The 16,583-nt window shown below is 48.4% G+C and overlaps 1 protein-coding gene and 1 long non-coding RNA gene across 3 annotated transcripts in view; one reads left to right on the top strand and one right to left on the bottom strand.

The window, feature by feature from the left end:
* The window catches only part of Pknox1 (PBX/knotted 1 homeobox 1), a 55,695-nt gene extending 47,715 nt beyond the window's left edge, over window positions 1-7,980 (bottom strand). For both annotated transcript variants that reach the window (XM_026410074.2, XM_077795061.1), the window contains exon 1: window positions 7,902-7,980. The gene's annotated coding sequence lies outside the window, so the exon portion shown is untranslated. The remainder of the gene's footprint in view (window positions 1-7,901) is intronic.
* A 319-nt stretch (window positions 7,981-8,299) lies between these two features.
* Window positions 8,300-13,822, top strand: LOC113197649 (uncharacterized). The gene is made up of 3 exons (XR_003302734.2): window positions 8,300-8,485; window positions 12,353-12,531; window positions 13,368-13,822. It is a non-coding gene; the product is annotated as an uncharacterized LOC113197649 (long non-coding RNA).
* Window positions 13,823-16,583: the final 2,761 nt, after the last annotated feature.

The following is a 16,583-nucleotide window of genomic DNA, read 5'->3' as shown; positions in this document are numbered from 1 at the left end:
GTCTGATGGTGACAGTGCTCCTTTTCTCATTGCACTGATACAGTTCTCCATCCCTTATTTCTCTTCTACTTGTTAGTTTTAGATGTCTGACTTGTGTAGAAAACTTGGCTAGATGTCTTTTTTGTACTAAATCTGGAGTTTTATCACCTGAGATTTACCCTTTCAACATTAGCTGTGGTTCCTGATATATCTGGCATATCCACATCATCTTAGTTTTGTTTTCTAAAAAATATCCTAAGCATGCTTCCTTGGGATTTTTCCCTTTAGTGTCTTTTGTTAAAGTTTTTCTTTGTTGTATTTTCCCCCTCTGCACTTTGGGAGTTACACATCCGATCTTCAGGCATCTAGTAGTTATTTTCATACCACCCCAAATCAATAGGAACACCCCATCCCAACTGGTTTCCATAACTGTGTATCATCAACTACACATAAGCAAAGTGTTCCCATGCTCAAAGGGAACTGGTCACTAAGGCAGAGTTCTGGAGTCAAGTCCTAGCACCTAGTAACATGTACTTTTATGATCCTAAATGATTTAAGGGCTATTTCTTTATGCTCTCTTTTTACAGATGACCTATAAACCCACCATAAAAAAGTCAGGAGTCCAGTGAGGGGAAACATCTTGCCTATTCCTCATTAGTTAATTCATATTTCCCCAACAATAATGCTATTTGATTTCATTTCGATCCAGACAACTTTGATGTATTTCCATTGAGATCTATGGCCAGGGTAGGGGTGGGGCATGGAGTAGTCCTGAGAACTAGTTCTAAAAGAGCTAGATAGTGAGTATTGTAAGTTTGTGGACCACATACTACTTCTATTACATATTCTTTCTCTTTCTTTATAGCTCTTTAAAAACATATGAGCCATTCTCAGCTGTAAGCATATAAAACCAGAGAGCACCGAGATTGAATCCACAGGCCTGCCATCTGCCAATCCCTGGCCTCAAGTATGGCTATTTAAAAACAAGTCTTAAAAAAAAAAAAAAAAAAAACAAAAAAAAAAACCATCAAATGGACTTCTTTCAGCCCTTTGGAAAGGCTCTCTACTCATTCTGATGACATATCTCATGCACTGCAATAGTCAGCATTGCCACCTGATAAGTCCAAGCATCTGTGCCCCTCTCCAGCTGCCACACCCAGGGAAGGACTACCACTCTAGCAGTGCACCTCCCTGCTGCTGTTGAAAGCCAGCAGGCAAAATCTCAACACAGAAGGACTGGAGATTCTAGGGTTGCTCAGTTCTAGTATCTGCAGAGATCAAAGGCATTATTAAGTCAGATAGTTATGGAACCAGAAAAGGACTAGAAACAAGGGCAAGAGTTCTGGGGCTACTTCTCTAGATTTTTTTTCTCACTATTTTTCCCTAAAACACTTAATTGATGATCTTTTTCCAAACTGTCTATTAACAAACCTACAGAAACTATCAAGGCACCAAGAAAATTGCCCAAATTCCATACTCATAAAGGACACCTTCTCTAACCTATCTTTCGGGACATTAATTATCCATCATTACAGTTCAGGGAGTTTTCATGTCTTTTACAAGTTTTTGCCAATCAGGGTTCAAAAGACAAAAGCCCTTCATTTCCCACCCCAGAGAGATGTTCAATCAAATAATTCATTCAAGGAAAAACATTTGCCAAGAAATCATTTTATTTTTCAAACAAGGCTTGGAGAGGTCCCACCTGAAATTTAATACCAAATAAAATCACAGATACTAAATTGTTTGAAAACTTGTACAAAAAAAGTATCTCTAATCCAAAAGTCCATATATGTCCAGTGAAGACAAAGCAAAATTTAACAAAAACATTTTATTGGTTTTATAATTTGTTTTAGATGACACCTATTATGGTAAATTTACATTCACATCAAAACTTGACTCTCACATCATTACAAACTGGCATGCAACACTTTCATACGTCCTAATTATTAAGGATTAATGCATGAGTTTTTTATGAGAACTAGGGAGCTGGGGATATGGCTCAGTGGTACAGCACGTGCTTAGCAGGCATGAAGCCCTAAGTTCAATCCCCACCACCAAAAAGGAAAGAAAATAGGAACCTTAACCTTTCAATCAAGGAACCCTTTCCCAAAGGCAGTCTTTCTCCCATTGCATTGCCTGTGCTCAGGGATGCAGTAGTGCAGAAATGGCCCTATCGGGCCCTCTTTCCAGCAGTTGCTGCCCTTCAGGTTCACACTCCCTTTCAACCTGACTAGCAGCAAGTCAGCTTTCAGATGGCAAAACAGACAATGTAAAAAAACCTAAATGCTAAAGACTTTGAGATACTGGACATGACTATAAATAAAATATATGTGTGTGTATACACATACATAAAAAAATTGCAAAATTGTTAAGATCTTAAATGTTTAATGAGAAATATTTATGTAAATATACACAGAAAAACATAACGTGGACTAGTAATACAACATGAAATACCTTAACAGATCAATTTGCAAAATGTATGCACATAAACCACTGGCCTCAAAAATGGACAAAGGACTTGATGCTCAACATCACACTGATCATAGGGAAATGCAAATCAAAACAATTTCATACCCACTAGGATGGCTACTATCAAAAAATAGAAAATTGGAGCTGGGGATATAGCTCAATAGTAGATCACCTGCCTAGACTGCAGGAGACCTAGGTTTGACCACAAGCACCATAAATGATGATGATGATGATGATGGTAATGGTGATGTCAAGGATCTGAACAAACTGGAACCTCCATGCATTGTTGATAAGAATATAAAATGGAACAAACACTATAGGAAAACAGTATGGTAGTTCCTCAAAAAATTAAATAGAGCAATGTGTAGTGGCACATACCTGTAATTCTGGCAACTCAGGAGACTGAGGTAAGAAAGCCAAGTTCAAGGCCAGCCTCAGCAACTTAGCAAGACCCAGTCTTGAAATAAAATAAAAAGGGGTGGGGATGGAGCTCAGTGGTAGAGCACCCTGGGTTCAATCCCCAGTACTGGGGGTGGGAGGGTGTGGGGAGGGCACGGCAGGGAATAAGTTAAACATAGAACTAATATATGATATAGAATTCTAATTCTTGATCTACACCCAGAGGAACTTAGTTATTTGCACACCTGTGTTTGTAGCCACATTATTCACAATAACCAAACAGTGAAAGAACTCAAGTACCCAGAAAATGGATGAATAAACAAAATGTGGTACATATAATGGAAGATTGGTCAGCTTTTAAAAATGTGGAAATTCTGACACATGCTGAAATATGGATGAACATTTGCTAAATGAAACAGTTAATCACAAAAAGACAAGTATTATGTGATTACACTTATCTGAAGTACCTACAACAGGCAAATTCCGAGAGACAGTAGAATGGTGGTTGCCAAGGGGCTGGGGAGAGGGTGAAAGAGGAGTTTGTTTAACCATGAGGAGTTTCAGTTTAAGAAGATGAAAACAGTTCTGGAGGTAGATGGATGCAGAACATGAATGAACTAAATGCCATTGAGCAGTGCACTTAAAATTAATTAAGACAGTAAAATCTGTATATATAACTATACAAATAGAGCTCTACAATAAAAGTTTGGGGAAAGTACCCATAAACATATAACTGAATTTTTTTAAATGTGAAGTTTGACAATTTAATGTTTATAATTTTCCTTTTTCCTATAGTTATAACCTTAATTTCTTCTAGCACACACACAAAAATGCAAATCTTAATAAGACATCTTGGAGAAGATATAACTAAATATATTGAGAGTCTACTAAGCTCTCATAAAGGCATTATTTTTGCACAAATCTGATCAGACTGTTTTAGAAATTGCAATCATGGTACCTAGCAATCCACAACCTGAGCGACCCACCCCAACTGTAGGCCCTGTTGTAAGGAGGGGCACTGTGCAGATGCAGAAGCCCAACATTCCTCACTGCACCAGGCAGCCCCCTGCTCACAGGTCAGCGCCCGAGTGTGGGGTGTTAGAGAAAAGAGCTTGGTCAGTCTCTCTCTGAGGTGTGCTGGGAAAGGGAAGAGGATCAGACAGGTAGCACTGGGGACTGAGAGGCTGCAAGGTAGAGCTGGGTGGGGCCCAAGCTAGAGGAAGTCAAGTGTGCAGAAAGGAGGACAGAGCTGAGCGTAATAGTCTAATTTCCTGAAGGCAGCCAAGATCCCTGGTGGGCAGGTGGATCCCATCAGAGCCTATTATGACTTGTATAAGGTGTTCCCCAAAGCTCCTGCTGTGTTAATGCAGGAATGTTCAGCAGAGAAATGATTAAATTATGAAAGCTGTAATCTAACAGTGGATTAATCCTTTTGGTGGATTAATCTATCTGGTGGATTAATAATTTGAATGGACTAATAGGGTGGCAACTATAGATAGGTGGTACATGGCTTGAGGAAGTAGGGGTGTGCCTTTGGGGTTTATATTTTGTCCCTAGCATATCTTCTCCCCACCCCACAACTCTGTTTCCTGGCTGTCAAGAGTTAAGCAGCTTGCCTCCCACACTCTTTCACCATAAGGTCTGCCTCACCTCAGGTCCGGGGCAAAGGAATTTGCCAACCATGGACTGAACCTCTGAAACTGTGAACCCCAAATACTTTTCCACCTCTAAGTTGTCGTAAGGTATTTTGGTCACAGTGATGAAAAGCTAACACAGAGCTGAACCATGGCTCCACTTGCCCAGACATTCAGCAATATGTTGATTCCAGGGGTCCCACTAGATTTCTTTATGCTTACTCCTGGTGACCACAGCAGACCTCCCTCTGCAGCCTCACCTAGAGACAGCTTTATGCTTGCTAGAGGATAAGCTAAGGAACACAGACCTTTAGAGTAGCAATATCATCCTGGGCACAAATAATCTCCCTCAGGCAGGGACACTAACAATTCATGCTGAGCAGCTTAACCCAAGGAGGGAAGAAAGGTACAGCCTCATGGCTTGCCCTGTCAGCATGATCACCCCATATCATTTTAGGGAAAGGCCTCAGATGGTAAAATGAATCCCATTTGAGTATGTATGTGTAAATGCAGGGATCAAATCTGGGGCTTTGCGCCTGCTGAGCATGCACTCTGCCACCAAGCAACACCCCTGGCACAATAAATCCAAATGCTGTACTAGTTCACAGACCCTCAGTCTCTCAACCTGGCAGATTGGCAGTTTTCAAGATTAAGCTGTAGACCTTTATCCCAAAAATTTCTTAGAATTAAGAGGCTGCTCCATCTTCTTCGCAAGTCCCTAAGGCATGTCCTTAGACTCACACAGCTTCAAAGGAACAACAGTTTTTAAATACAGATTTAACAACTTATTTGCTATAATATCACACTGCTTGCTCTCTTTGTGAATTTTTCAGAAACAATAAACTGGCAGCGACTGACAAAGTCTAACACCTACCTGCAGAGTGCAGGCAGCAAGCTAGGTAACTGGCACTCACTCTCATCTGCAGGACACTTGGCCACCTTTGGTGGCCAGACCTACAGACACTTCTCAACAAATGACCATGCCTTCTAGTCCTCAAATGTTCATCCATCTCCAGACTGAACTTTTTGCACACCATACATCCACTTTACATTTCTTCTTAAAACAGCTGAGGACAGACCCATAACAGCTGCTCAGTCAGTACAACCAGTGGGAGATAGCCTTTCCTGCAGCCGTGGCTACTTCTCTCACCCTCACAGACTTGCCTCACCATGAGCCTACACAGCTAAGCTGTTTCCCTTGCCCTGCTATTTGAATTCCTAGTCACCTCTGCCATCAACAAAACTGTGTCAGGAAGTGGGAAAAAGAACACATCCATCCATAGTCCTAATAAAGGAGGGGCTCAGCGTTCATGAACTTCTATTGAAGAACTTGCTATGTGAACCTAAGGGGAAAAATATTTATCTGCAATAACTTCTAGCTGAAATTTAGCACTTCTTCAATGATGAAAGCAGATAATAAGCCCTGGAGTTTCAGCAGGTCAGTGACAGACATGTTCACAAAGCACAGGTTATCAGGGAAATCTCACTACTACTCCAAAAGACTTACCAGAGCCACTGATGGGTGATGTACTGTGTTAACAGAAGGCTCAGATTGGACTCTATCAATAATTTGGTTCAATGTTTTGATGACTATTTCAAAATCATTGGTTCTATTCTTGAAATTTTTATTTTGGCCTGGGAGAGTCAAGGTCCCTGAGGTCTACACTCTGCATCACTTTCTCACCTTCAGGCTTTTCTTTTAAAGTTTCAGACAGTTAACAATTAGAAACAAAAATGAAAATTGTAAACAGAAATGTTACTACTCAAGTAACGACCATTTCTGCTACTCACAATTAGGACTTCCCTAAAATTAGGTTACACTGTCACAGAAATGTAACTAAATGTAAGCTAGAGAACAGGAACCTCAGATCATTAACCAGGTAACTCGCTGACACTTAAAATTATAAACAGAGATTGTTAATCTTTAGAACTGGCCATCCTCCACGGGACAAGTTTACTCAGTTTTAAAGCACACTTAACTTTTCAATACTTCAACTGGCCGGCTAAGAAAGCAGTGCATCCATAGGAATTGTGAGCAGTGGTACCTAACACAAGGGTACATTTTAGATCCATCAACTATTGCAGCTAGATGATCCACACATCACTCTCCACTCTAAATACATTAAAGAACAAGAGATGAAGAAGATGAGAGTCAGTGTGCCACCTTCCAAGTCAACCAGATTCAACCGCATCGCCAGTAATTGTACTGGCAAACACGTTGGCAGTTCACTTAAACTCATCTTTATATTACCAACAGAACACTCCTTTTTTCAGCATCATGAGATGAGGCCTAAAGCTGGGGTTTTCTTCTATCCTTTGACGAAAAGTACCAACATCTTCAGGAAAAATCGGTGACTTTTACAATAAGCCACTCTCACAAGCTACCTAAATGATGACGTTAGAGCCCCTGGTCTATGACAAATCCATCTTGAACTGCTCCAAGTCGGCCATCAATTTAGCGAAGTGCAGGCGCCGCTCCCGGCTCGTACCGCTCTACGCGCAGCACCGTCTACGGGGTAGAGGATCCGAGCGTCCTCGGCGGGGCCCGGCGGTCGCTCCGGGGCCACTCTCCAAGCCGGGCATCGCAGGGCACCGCGGAACCCAGCAGGCGAGTTCTCTCACAAGGAACGTGCGGTCCACCGCGGGGACACCCGTGCCAAACTCTTCCCCAGGAGCTACTCGGACGGGCTGTGTCTAGCGCACACTGGAACCCCTCCCGGAACCCCCACCGGCCGCCCGCGGGACCCCTCCGCCGCGCCCGGGCCCCGCGCCGCCCGACACCGCGACCCGCCCGCCCCGCCCGACCCCGCGCCGCGGCCCGGGACCCGCCACCCAGCACCGGCCGGGACCTCGCCGCGCCACCCCGCACCGCACCGGGACCTCGCCGCGCCACCCCGCACCGCACCGGGACCCCGCACCGGGACCCCGCCGCCATCTTCCGCCGCGTCCCCGGGCCGGGCCCGGCCCGCCACACCCGCTCCGACCCTCGGCCCGCCCCGGCCCGCGCGCCCCCGCCCGCACCCGGCCCGCGGCTCGGCGCGCCCCCGCCACCCCCGCCGCCCGCGCAGGGGCGCGCGCCGCACTCCGAAAGGGACGGTTAGCCGCGCGCGCCTCGAGCGGGCCCTGCGCGGCGGCCGCGGCGCCTTCCAGAAATTTCCGCGTCCCTGAGCCCACAGAGGAAAACAGGCCGGGCGCGCCCCCGCGCCGCGGGCGGACTGCGCCCCCTCCCCCGGCCGCGCTCCCCTCCCCCGCGCCCGCCCCCAGCCCCGGGCGGCGGGGCCAGTGCGGGCCCGGGCGCCGCCCGCCCGACCCGAGGCGGCGCAGCGGTGCGGCAGTGGCCGCCGCGGCCGGTGTGATTGATAGGGACGGCGGCGGCGAGAGCGGCGGCGGCGGCGGCGGAGCGGTTGAGTGACAGCTTACCTGGGTGCCAATCTTCATCACACTGACAAGCGGCTGCAGCAATCGGGACCCGCAGTGCCGCGCCCGCGTCCAACCGTCACGCCGACGCCGGGCCACGCGACACAGCCTCGCTCAATGGGAGGAGGGCGACGCCGACGCGCGCCGCATCAATATTCACCGCGGGGGCGGGGCCTGCTGCCGACGGGCCCCGCCCCCGCCCTGCGCGGCGGCGGGCGCGGGGTGGGGCCTGCGCGGGGGCGGAGCGGACCCCGGCCCCGCCCCTCGCGTCCGCAGCCAGGCCCCGCCCCGGCCGGTCGCGTCGGGGCGCGAGGAGTGGCCTGCCCCGCCCCGGAGGCCGAGCTTCCCACCTCATGACTATTCAGTGAGGCGTGGCCACGTCCCTCTGCGCGCTCCGCGGCGACCGGGGAGAAGTGCGCGGAACCGGTCGGAACCATCTGTGGTCTAGGCAGGGCCTGAGGAATGTACCATCTGAGGCCCCGGCCGCGCAGGGCGTCAGGCGCAGACTGTCCACGCGCGGTTAGACGCTCTTTGGGTGCAGACTCCCGCCCTTCCCGCCGCCTTGCTGCCGGAGTTCTGCCGCCCAGGTGGGTGCGGGCTAGGACAGTGCGGGGGATGCAAATGTGCACCACAATCTTTGGCGGCGGGTGTACCCCAAGCCTGGGTCTCTGCCCATGGACCTAATCCCGTGCGCCCTCTCTCCCCTTGGTATGAGGACTCCACACCAAGGCGCGCCCCAACCGTGAAGTTCACTTGTGACTGCGGACTGCCTTTTAGTCCGCCTGGTCCCCCTGGAGTGCACCCTCCTGCCCAGGTGACCCCAGCTCCAGGAAATGTCAGCCTAAGGAGGGTTGGACATTGTCTCCATTTCTTGCTGCACTTAAGAAAATCGTCCTAATCAGATCATCTGTCGCAGTGTACCCACGGGTCCCACCCGTGGTTTCACTCGAAGACGTAGGAACAGCGCTCAAGGAAGTGCGTGGTTGGTCTGACAGGTCACACGCAGTTGCTACATTCACTTATGCAGTGGCTCACCGCGTGAGGTCGGGCACTGAGTCCACACACAGCTTGAAGGAGGCAGGCCAGCTTTGCTGACCCCATGCTCCCCCAGGAGGAAACCAGACCTAGGGCCAGAACTCAGGGCTGGAGGGTAGCTGGGGTGGAAAGGCTTCCAGCAGGCACTAGGGGGAGGCCAGAAAGTTCAGTAATCAAGACCACTACAAAATTTGCAGGGCCTAGTGCAAAGTGGAAGTGTAAGATCTTAAAAATTATCAAGAATTTCTGGGCAACACCAGCAGAAAGTGAACCAAGACTGGGTTTTCTAAGCAGGCCCTGAAATTGATACTGGTTCACACCCATGAAGGGCCCCTGGCCTTGCTACCCTCACCTAGACTGGGCCTCTGATTGAAGCTTTCATTTGGTCCCATCCAGTCTGAGAGGCAGCAGGAGTCACCTGGCACCCCCTAGTACAAGCTGCTGTCCCAAAGTCCAGAAGCAGATGAGAGACCTGCCCACCTTCCAACCGGTCTCAGCAGCTGAGCCTTCTCTGTCTGTCCCACTGTTCCTTTCCTGCTGGGATCTGCCACCAATTCACCTCCAAAGAGGGGCCCACACATCAGGGGCCTTGAAACTCGTACATTAGGAGACTTTCCTTAAGGGAAAGAATCTGAATTTATGTATGTTTCCCAAAGATTTGTTACTATTTTCCGAAAGATATTGTTTAGGTATATAAAATTAAAAGCCACATATACAGTTATTCTTTATAGAAACACAACACTGGGACACTTGTACTGCCAGGGACACTGGGTAAAACTTGTAATGTTAAAAGAACACCGGAATTTAAATATGCAATCTGCTTTTCTCTTTTTCACTTGGACATGAACTTATTTAGAAAACCAACACCCTTACTCATTGCTTTCCTTAAAATTCATCTATCATTCTCATTAATAGGGCATTTTAATCCTTGGAGTGTTGGTGGCTGCAGCATATATAAACCCCATTGGGGAAACAGGGAAGGGGAGGGCCAGATGGTCACAGGCACTCATGGACTGTGCCCCTTGGAGCAGCAAGGAAAAGGTATGGTAGCTGCAGGGCAGGCTGGTGGAGCAGCACTTGGTGGAAAGCCACAGGAATGGCAGAACTCTGCCAAAACAGAGAAGCTGAGAAGCCAGAAGGAGAGAGCTCCTGGGCACACACCAGCAGGGGACCTAACAGAAAGGTAGGATGTAGGCCCTGCGCAGAACAGCTTCCTGCCCAGGGCACAAAGCCAGATGGATGCAGCCCACCCTGCTGGGATCTGAGAATACAGCCAGAGGAGGTGGGAGAAGGCAGGGCTTTGGGTGTCCTCAAAGGATGTCTAGGATTCTGGAAAGTCTTCATCAACAAACTATCTCAGAACAGGGCAGGTATCTTGCTTATTAAGGTGCTCAGTTTGGCTGATTTATAAATTCTCCAATTTGCAAGAGTGGGCAGGAGGTGGAGTGACCAGCATTTAGTGGTTAGAGCATGCCACTCCTCCAAGGGTAAAAGCAAAGTTCTTGCAGTGACCCCTGAGGACATGCAAGATCTTCCCTCTGCCCTTGTACCTCTGACCTGCACTCCACCCACTCTGCCCTTCATCTGCTCTAGTCAGGGCCTCTGGCTTCTCCTCTGTCACTCCAGGGGTGAGTCAGTCTCAGGGCCTTTGTATGAAGTGTTCCTCTGCATGAAGTGCTCCTCCCCAATGTACCTGCATGGCCATCTCCCTCCTGCAGTCTTTGCTCCAATCACTCTCCCAGGAGAGGCTTAAACTAGCAGACTCCCACCCAGCCCACTCCCCACCTTCCTCACACTGCCTTCCTGTGTTGTGTAGGCACTTCTAACACACTTTGTAACCATTGAACAATAGCATGTGCTATGTTAAGTAGCATTGGTGATATTGAGCCCTAATCCCCAATGTGCAGCCTCCAAAGTGATTAGGCTTAGATGAGATCATGGGTGTGCCCCATGATGGGATTAGTGCCCTTCCAAGGAGAGGAAGGAACCAGAGCTCCCTGTTGCCACCATGTGAGGACACAGCATGGAGGCAGCCATCCCCAAATCAGAAGAGCCCTCGCCAGGGACCCAGCCACGCTGGCCAGCTTATGTCAGACTCTCAACTTCCAAAACTGCGAAGAAAAAATGAGTTGATACGTCACTGGTCTGCGGTGTTCTAACAGCCTGAACAGACTAGGACACTTGTGATGGCCAATTTTACATGCCACCTTGGCTGGAGAAAGGAATCCCCAGAAATCTGGCAAGGCATTTCTTTGGGTGTGGATGCTGGGGTGTTTCCAGAGCTTAGCATGTGGACCAAGTGGGGAAGATCCACCCTCTGTATGGGTGAGCACCACCCAATCAGCCGAGGGCCCTCAAGGAGAACAAACACAGAAGGCGAAATGGAGTCCCCTCACCTCACAGAGCTGGGACATGTCCACCTCCTGCTTGGGCACCAGAATTCCAGGTCTCCGTCCTTTAACTGGAAGTTACACCATCAGCTTCCCTGGTTTGGAGGCCTGAGGAGGAGGATGGAGGAGCCATCCCAGAGTCGCCAGCCGGCACACAGCCTGCTGTGAGGCTCTCACTGCTGCGATACCATGCAAGCCAGTACATTCACTCTGGGCATCCTGTCTCCAGCTGGGTAGCCTATTGGTTCTGTCTCTGGGGAGAACCCTGGCTAACGCCCTGTATCACTTATTTCTTACGTCTGTTGCCTAACACGCACACATCCAACTCTAGAATCCATGATCCATCAGAGCAGGAATTTTGCTCTATTTCTTTTACATCGCACACCTGAGATGGTGAATGGTGGGTGAATGTTTCTAGAGCATGCTGCTTCACTATCTACTGCTGGCCTAGAAATCATTTCAAACGTAGTGGCTTAAAACAGTGCCCATCATGCTCTCCGTTTCTGTGAGTCGGGAGTCTGGGCATGGCGCAGTGTGTCCTCTGCTTCCTTGCCTCTCTCTGCAGTAGGAGTATCAGCCAGGGCAGGGTCTCATCTGAAGGTCCCTTGGGGAAGGGTCTGGATGTTGGCAGGCTGAAGTTCTTCTGTGTGGATGGATGGACTGAGGGCCTCAGCTCCTTGCTGAGTGTTGGCTAGAGTTCCCCTGATTTCTGGCCATGTGGATCTTGCCATAGGCAGCTCACCCATGGCAGCTGGGGTGTCAAAACTTCTGCTTGGAAGACAGAATTTACAATCTTATGTAATCATGAAAATGGTGACATCCCATCCCCTTCGCAGAACAGAAGCAAGGTGAAGTCCTGCCCATACTCAAGGGGAGAGAGGATCTTTGGGGACGATCTCAGGCCTGCCCACAGGAGGCAGGAATGGTGTCATCCTTGGAGTCCTGGATGTTCAGTGGCTTTGCCACTTGCCTTGTGGTTTAAACGGAGTGAACCACTTCTGGGATCCAGTTCCCTCTATCTTCCAGCAGGACAACAGTGGGTCTCTCATGGAGTGCAGAAGAGGAAACCAGCACTTCCTGCATCGTAAGGCCTCTGAGCTGAGAAGAATGAAGAGCAGTGGGGCTCTGAGGACCCTCAGTTCTCCATTCCCAAGCCTCACATTTTCTCAAGAAAGCAATTCCCACAATGAAGTCCTAAAGAGATCAGGGTAGGGCTGCTGTCCCCACCACTCACTTCCCCCACAAAGATCCCAGCAAAATGCAGCAGAGAAATGCTAGCCACAGCCCAATTTGAGGCTTTCCAATGTTAAAAAAATAATAATTTTGACCAAAAAAAGAAGAACCATATTGTCATATAGCTATGCCCTGGGCATGTGCCAAATATGCTTTTGAATTTGTTAATTGAATAGGGAACTGGTAACATGTTAGAACCAGTTCAAAGGAGAATGTGAAGAACATACACATTTAATGTTTAGGTGTATTTAAATGAGCTCTAAATTGTGCTTTTGAGTGGAACAGTTTGGGGGACTCAGGGTTGTCCCTCCACTACACAGAATGCATTAGCTTGTACACAGACAAAAATCATTTCCAGTGGTGTGCAGTGGTGCACACTTGTAATCCCAGCAGCTCAGGAGGCTGAGGTGGGAGGATTGTGAGTTCAAAGCCAGCCCCAGCAACATAGCAAGGCCCTAAGCAAATTAGCAAGATCCTGTCTCTGAAATATAAAAAGGGATGGGGATATGGCTCAGAGTTTAACCCCTGGGTTCAATCTCTAGTACCAAAGGGAAAAAAAAAAGTCATTTCTATTGTCATTCCTCATCTAGAACTCAAACTTGAAAATAGTCCAAAGGCAATAAAAAACTAGCCTGGGGTAACCCAGAAGGGAGAGCTAGACAGAATGTGTAGTTTCCCAGTGGGGTCAGTTATTTTTTTACTTTTGCTGATTCCAAGTCTCTTTACATCAGGAGTGTCCATTTCATAGGGCTGCTGTCACCAAGTACTGCAAACTGAGTGGCTTAAATAACAGACATGTTTTCTCTTACAGTGCAAGAGGCCAGAGGTCCAGTCTCAAGATGTGCCACATTCCCTAGAGACTGTGAGGCAGAATTTGGCATTGCCCAGCTTCTGGTAGCTTGTTGACCATCTCTGATGTCCCTTGGTTTGTAGAAGTATCACCACAATATTACCCTGTGAGGTCACACAGTCCTCTCCCTGCACCTGTGTCTGTGTGTCCCATAAATGTGTATCAATTTTTGTCATGTTGGATTAGAGCCCAACCTAAAACCTCATTTTAACTTGGTAAAGTTAAAAATCTACAGGTGAGGACACATTCTCAGGTACCATGGATTAGGACATCAACCTATGAATTTGGGGGGGACATAATTTGTGAAATTGTGATTCATAGTAAAAAATATACACTTTGATCTTTGTCTTTGGTGACTGGCACCGAACTCCTTAAAATCCTTGCTGTTTCCTGAGCAATAGGGGTGCTGGTAACATCTTTTGTCTTAATATTTGTCCTTTGACCCTTGTTCAGTCCAGAGTGCCTAATCCCTGGGAGTTTCCAGAGTGACAGGATCATCTTTTGTCCCAGTGAGGTGGTTCCTGGTGGGCTCCTGGATGGGGGCTGGCCACAACCCAAGTTGTACCCTTCATAAAAGTGGGTAAACATGAGGACAGTGTTTCTGTGAGTCTTTCAGAGTTCTGTGAGTCTTGCCAGCAAATGGTCAAACCTGGTCTGGGGCAGGTGGGTGGGGTACGGGGGAACCTCCAGTTCACAGAGGGTCAGTCAGAAGCACAGATCCCAATCAACTTGAGACTGGTGTCTGAGGAGGGGTTGTCTCAGGGACTGAGCCCTTGACTTATAGGATCTGATACTGTCTCCAGGTGGACAGTGTCAAAACCAAGCCAAGTTGTCCACCAGGGATCTGCTGACTGAGAAGAGTCCATTTGCAAGGTCATGGAAGTGCTCTGCTTCCAGCATGTGTGGTAGGACAAACAGTGGCTGTGTGCTGCTCTTTCTCCTCGGGACATGTCACCCACCATCAGGAAACCCCAACCTGCAAACTGTCCAGGCAGAGCTGTTGGGAGGCTGGGACCTGAGCGCTGACGGCTGCATCGGTGGCACCAAGACCCTGCTCTGTGAGGGTTCTCATCCCGTCCCTTCGCTATTGAGGGGTCATCAGGATCCCATCACCTGTTTCATGGCTGGACACCACACAGCCATAACTGATCACACCTGTCCACATCCAAGGTCCACCATACAATGAGCTCCAACCCTGGCACCACAGTGACACTTCTTACTCATGGGCATGCCTTCCCGTCTTGGTGGGTTACGTAAAACCTGTTCATCACTTAAAAGTGTGCAGAAAGTCCACCCTGGCGAGAGTCCTGTGGTGGCCACTAGTCTCAGGGCCTACCTACCTGGAATTTTAATCAGTCACACAGACAACACAGGGCTCTGCTTCTAGAGTCCCTGTGTTTCCTTGATGACATGAGGCTTTGGACAGCTTTCCAGGCCCTTGCCCCACTGCTTGTCCTGGAACATCTGCGCTGACACTGGAAACTTCTCTGGGTCTCCCATACCTTCCTGGCCCCAACCCCAGATCACACCCACCATGGCTGTCCAAACCTCCCTTAGAGGACAGGCTCCGGAAGCTGGGCTGTGACACTCTGATGCTCCGTGGAGGAAGTGGGGCAGGAGTGGAGATTTTGTTTTGGGCCAGACAGGGCAGGTCTCCCCAGGCCACGGCTAAGGGCCCCCTCTGCTTTCTAGAAAGCAGCAACCTTGTGAAACAGGCCGTAGCTTCAATTTCTTTTAAGACTGGGCCCGTTTCTAAATCAGATCTACAGTCATGGAGATTGTGGATGTTTTTCTCATGGAAATTACAGCTCACAGGGCCACCGAGACTTTGCTCTGTTTCCCGCCACCCAGTGTCAGGGTGGTCAAAGTCACCCTCTGCTTGCAGCCTGCAGCCTGGTGGGCCCGCTCACTGGTCTAAGAATCAGAATCAGTAAGTAGTCGAGCTTCTGTCTGTGTTTGCTATGAATTCTGATCCATTTTAACCATTCCTCAGAGCCCCAGGCTTAGGTTCCTGTTGGAGCAGGTGCCAAAAGGTCCTTCTTTTCAAGGTTGACCAAAGTTCCATTGTACAGATGGCCACCTGGTGCTGGTCCTCTTCTGTCGATGGACGCTTGGGCGGGTCCTTCTGTGTGCTGCTGTAAACAGGCTGTTATGATCATGATGTGCAGGTACCTCTTGCAGACCCTGCTCTAAGTGCTTGGGGCATAGTCCTGGGAGGGGCTGCGGGTGGCGAGGAGAAGCCCCTTGCTCTCTGCGAGGCCACCCCTTCTGCCTTCCCATCAGCCCTGCAGGAGAGGTGTGCTCTCTCCAGTCCTCACCAACACTTCCCATTTTCTGGCTTTCTGGTTGTAGCTGTGCTAACAGGTATGGGTGGTATGGTGATTTTTAAGGTCCCTTTGTTACCAAATCTCTCTAATGCCCTCTCTCCCCCCTCTCATCTTCTCAAATGTGCAAGAAGTTTAACTTGTGTAAAGGAACTAAGACGCTAAATGTAAATTCCACAGAGCCTTTGGGGTGGGTCCGCTCACACCAGTCCAAACTCTCCTGGCCAGAGGCTGAGAGGTGTCCCTTCACAGGAGCCTTTGAGCTCATGAAAGCAGGTGACACTAGAAGGTAAATCAAGTGGCTTTTTTAAAAGGTTATTAACCTATGAAAAAGAAGCCTATTCCATGTTATTCTGTGATGACCTAAACTAAAATAAAATAAAAATTAAAAAATAAATAAATAAAAATATTACTTTCAGCCTCATCAGACAGCTCAGTAAGTGCTGGGCATGCTGGCACATATCTGTGCTACTATGTTTGTGAAAAATAACTATTTCCCAAAAGAAAAAAGGGAAAAAGAATGAAAAGGGAGTTACTGTTTTATGTTTTTAGGAATCTCCTTTACGTCTGACTGGACCAAAGAATACTAGAGTGCTTTTGTCTGTCTTTGAATTCAGTGACTTGTAATGTTTCTTTTGTGGGGTTTTTTTGGGGGGCGGGAGGTTGTTCCAGGGATTGAACCCAGGGGTGCTTTACCACTGAGCCACACCCCCATCTCTTTTTATTTTTTCTGAGATGGTCTTGTTAAATTGCTGAGGCTGGCCTGGAACTTGTAATCCTCCTGCTTCAGCCTCCTGAATACTGGGATTATAGGCATGTGATATTGCGCCCAACATGAGAGGTTGTGTGAAGA

This window comes from Urocitellus parryii, chromosome 2, assembly GCF_045843805.1.
Source record: "Urocitellus parryii isolate mUroPar1 chromosome 2, mUroPar1.hap1, whole genome shotgun sequence".
NCBI lineage: Eukaryota > Metazoa > Chordata > Mammalia > Rodentia > Sciuridae > Urocitellus > Urocitellus parryii.
This window is presented reverse-complemented; position numbering and strand designations above follow the sequence as displayed.